At 45.3% G+C, this 4629-nt stretch overlaps 1 long non-coding RNA gene across 1 annotated transcript; it reads left to right on the top strand.

Annotated features, from left to right (window-relative positions):
* The first annotated feature begins 4017 nt into the window (after window positions 1-4017).
* Window positions 4018-4403, top strand: LOC109735696 (uncharacterized). The gene is made up of 3 exons (XR_012203793.1): window positions 4018-4121; window positions 4202-4303; window positions 4379-4403. It is a non-coding gene; the product is annotated as an uncharacterized lncRNA (long non-coding RNA).
* The last annotated feature ends 226 nt before the right edge of the window (window positions 4404-4629 follow it).

Genomic DNA, 4629 nt, shown 5'->3' with positions numbered 1-4629 from the left:
CCACCCCAATAGATCTAAGGGTTACACGCCTTTCTTCATGGTTTACGGAGCAGAGGCGGTTCTCCCAAGTGACATCCATCACGACTCGCCCCATGTGGCAGCTTACGTTGAAGTTGATAATGAAAAAGCACGTCAGGATGCTCTTGATCTTCTGGATGAGGAACGTGACCTTGCGGCGGCTCGTTAGGCGATTTACCAGCAAGATCTGTGTCGTTATCATAGCGGCCGGGTTAAAACTCGGACCTTTCAAGAAAGTGACTTGGTACTCCGGCTCATCCAGGATCGAACTGACATGCACAAGTTATCCCCACCTTGGGAAGGGCCCTTTGTGGTCAGCAAAAATCTGAACAACGGATCATACTACCTCATTGATATTCGAGAGCACAAAGACTCACGCAAGTCCGAGGAGGAGACCCGCAGGCTGTGGAATATTGCTCATCTTCGACCTTATTACACCTGAGCCACCGGCTCTTGTGTTGTACATATTTTTATCCCTGTATATATTATGATCAAGAATAATAAAGCCGGCATCCCTGATAATTCACGGCCTCTGTCGTTTCATTTCTGAATATTTGAGTCTTTATTGTCAATTCATACTAGTAAGTGTGCACGTGCAACGCACGTCTATTTGGACTAATAAGTGTGCACATGCAACACGCGTCTATTTGGATTAACAAATTATAATAACTTAATACAAGACAATTTATTCATAAATTTGAAATTTACCTATAAAGTACACAATCTCTTATTCCCAACTCGTACAAATAATTTGAAATATCGTTTCTCTTTTATCAATATCGTTTGTCCTTAATCAACATGTCTCCTGTATTAAAAGACCACCCACTTTCCCCAAGGTATAAAACTCAAAATTATTTAGAAGATTCATCATGATTCTCCATATGCACACATTTATGCAAGTATAATCACACATGAAAATGTTACTTAGGACAAGCTAAGGAACCATTTCAGTGCCAACAAACTCCAGTCAAGAATTATTATTACAATTGAGTGACAACCACAACAGTGGGAAGAGACTTCTATGGTTTGTTGAAAAGAGGAAGCCATTGTCAGATAGAGAAGTGTAGAGATGTCTTGACTGCATAGGAGCAGTTGTGAAACAAGACAAAAAAATGCTAGTTGGACCATCCGATTCTACTATTGCACCACAAGTGTCGCAATGTCTGGAAGCATGAAAAGTGACTTACTTTATTATGAAAATAGAACATGTAAACCAAATAAAAATTACAGTGATGAGTTGCATAATCTTACATTCTTAAAAAGTTGATCCCCACTTCTAACAATTCTCTCTACATGCACACTGTCCACATCAGCATGATGCCACGTCAGCGTCCTCAACATATAGCCTCCACGTCAAGAGAAAAAAAATCAACAAATCATTAGGTTTCAATCTAAGTGCGTCATCATAATTGTTTTAGGCTTTGATTCAATATACCCTAGCCAACTAGAGCCGTCTGATCTCTTCTGCTGCACGCGTAGGATCCCGGCAAATTTGACAATTTTGACCTTGGGATGAAATCAATTCACAGAATGAACTGCCCGTGAAACTATTTCACGTCCCTGACCTTTTTGTGTAGCGCCCGCCACGCAGGCGCCACACCCTACGGTGCAACGCCTAGCATGGGGGCGTTGCACGCCAGTCCACCGTGGCAGCCCTAGGCCCCGCACCCAGCAGTGCAGCGCCTTTGAGCTAGGCGCCACACATGTAATGTGCAGCGCCTAGCCGTCGGGCACTGCACTGTGACTTAGATCTCAGCCGCGGCGGCCCTCTCCTCCCCCACCCACCCCATTGCAGCAGTTACAGAACAGAACAGGACTTCCCGCGGTGGCGGCCCTCCACTCCCCCTCTCAATCCCCTCTCCCAAATCCATCAGATCTGACGATTTGGTCTGTGGATTCCTTCACCAATCCATCCTAGAAGGTACCCTCCTCCGATCCCCTTCTTTCAATCCATATAATGTATGTTATTTTGAAGATTTTGAGGAACCCTTGTTTGATTTGATTAGATTTGAATGTTGCATGTATTATAATCTTGCATGTACCTAATTTAGGCAACCCTAGTTTAGTATATTTTATTGAAAAGATATGGTTTGGATACATAGGTTGACATGTTATTTTATATGGAAAAGAGATTTGTATTAAATCTTGCATGAAGTAGGCCTAGTTTAGTTTATTTGTGTTGAAGTTATATTTGTATTGACAAGAATGCTTTGGATACATATGCTTTGAATTTTGCATCTAGTAGCCGTACTTTAGTTTATTTGTATTCAAAAGATAATTGTGTTGACAAGGAAGTTTTTTTTCAAATTGTTAGGATGGTTTGGCTTCTCGATGATCACTGGGACAAACAACACCGGTCGTACGCTATGTCGGTGGAGCAGCGGGTAATAATGAAAGTTGCCGGTGTAAATTTCGTTTTTATTTCAAACACAAATGCCCCATATGTAATGATTTGTTCGTTTGTTTGTAGGAGCTTGCACCTCTGAAGCTTCGGTCTCACGGGGTCACCCTTGGGTGGATGCGCTATGATGAGCGGTACACACCGTATGTAAGGGAGACAGGACTTCTCCCTTTCATTCAGCTGGTCAGCCGGTCGACGCCACCCAACAATGCTGTAGCACTCACCGCGCTTATTGATCATTGGAGGCCAGAGACACACACTTTCCATCTTCGGACCGGGGAGATGACCGTGATACTCCAGGATATTGCTATGATCACCGGTCTTCCTATCGATGGGAACCCTTATGAACACCGATTCTGATGGGTGGCGCGCGCAGATGCATGCCCTTATCGGTATGGTTCCTCCGGAGCCTCGGGAACCAGAAGCAGAAGACAAGAAGAAGGAAAGAGTCGCAGCCGGTGCTCCTTTCACGTGGATTACATTAAACTTTGGTACTTGCCCTGAGGATGCTAATGAGGACACGGTCAAGACATATGCTCGTGTCTACATGTGGTACGTGATATCCAGGACTATGTTTGCTGATGGCACAGGCAAGAATGCTCCATGGATGTGGCTGAAGGCGTTGACCGTCTTCGATAGCAAATGGAGTTGGGGTTCAGCGACACTGGCTTACTTGTATCGACAGGTACGAAGTTGTTTCCTTTTCACTTCATTGATACATTATCAATGCGCTCTTGCTGTTAATTCAACCATGTTCTCTTTTATGTGTAATTGGACGAAGCCTGTTGTAGGCAATCTGGAGGTATTGGTGGTTGTCTGCTCGCACTTTCCATATGGAGTTGGGAGCGTTTGCCGGTTGGACGATCGAAGATCGTGAAGTACGAGGATTGGGACGACAAAGACGACCCACTACGGCTCCCCACTTGGGCTCTCAAGTGGGACGGATGATCACTCGATCATGTACAAGTTGTACAAGAGCGAGCTGGACGCGATCACGCCTGAGCAGGTGAATCGACATTGCATAATTGATTATCATGCTTGTATCGTAACTCGATATCAATTTTGCATTCTATCCCATTTTGCAGGTGGAATGGGAGCCGTATGGAAAAGGAGAGAGTTTTGGTAACCCTATGGAGTTCAGGCTGAATCCGATGTGCACTAGGGATAGGGATCTCTGGCATATGCGGTGCCCACTGATATGCAACTGGGTGATTGAGCTTCACGTGCCACATCGGGTGTTCCGCCAGTTTGGTTTGTTCCAGCCACACCCCGCCGGAGTGGGAGGACACGGACAAGTTGCTACACGCGTAAGATATAATTAACCTTGAGCACTTAGCAGCTTCTCGGCGGTTTCGATGATGCTAATATTCTGTTTCTAACTTGCAGGCTGGATAGGAAAAAACAGCGAAAGATCAAGGATTGGGCCAAGCATCACAGGAAGTATGTCGTACAGTTCGTGCTTAGTGTGTAGCAAGCTAGGGCTGGAAAACGAGCCCAGCTTCGTGAGCACTGCCCGATCGCGTTCAGCAACTATCTCACATGGTTTCTTGCAAGTACCCGTGTGGAGTTATGCAAGCCGGCGTATGTTGAGGAGATTTTGGAAGAACCCACCGTTTTTGATGAGGTAGCCCAGCACCAGTACAACGCATTAGTCAGGAAAGGCAACTCAGTGATCCCTTCAGCTCCAATGATGAACTTTGTGGTATTTGCCCTTTTTTCTTTTCCATTCGCACTATTCATATCTTCGCTTGCCTAACACTTTGATACCGTTTCTGTTCATAGCGTGCCCAGATCAAGAAAGCAGCTGATGAGACCGAGACTATTCTGGAAACAACCCCGGCTGGCAAAAGCGATGGGGAAGGTGCACTTCGAGCATTCATTAAGGTTCACATCTCCTTCAAACTAGCACTTAACATGTGTTGCTACGTTCGATTTCTCATTCACTTGTACATGTTGCAGCGCCAGGGCCAAAAGTTAAGGCGGCTACCAAACCTTTTCGGTTGTCGTGACCCCGAGTACGTATCACCAGAACGGTCTAGGTCGGCGACACCATCAGATCCCACTTCGGGCCAGGGCCATGTTGATCCTTTGGAGGATGAGGATGTGGGTGTGGTCACCCAAGAGGTATGGCATGAGCATATATCCAATTTTTGATGCATTGCTAACTATATCCTCACACACGGTCTTTCCATATCTTTTGTTGATGCATA

This window comes from Aegilops tauschii, chromosome 2, assembly GCF_002575655.3.
Source record: "Aegilops tauschii subsp. strangulata cultivar AL8/78 chromosome 2, Aet v6.0, whole genome shotgun sequence".
NCBI classification, from domain to species: Eukaryota; Viridiplantae; Streptophyta; class Magnoliopsida; order Poales; family Poaceae; genus Aegilops; species Aegilops tauschii.
The sequence above is the reverse complement of the archived record's forward strand: the minus strand, read 5'-3'. Positions and strand labels throughout refer to the sequence as shown.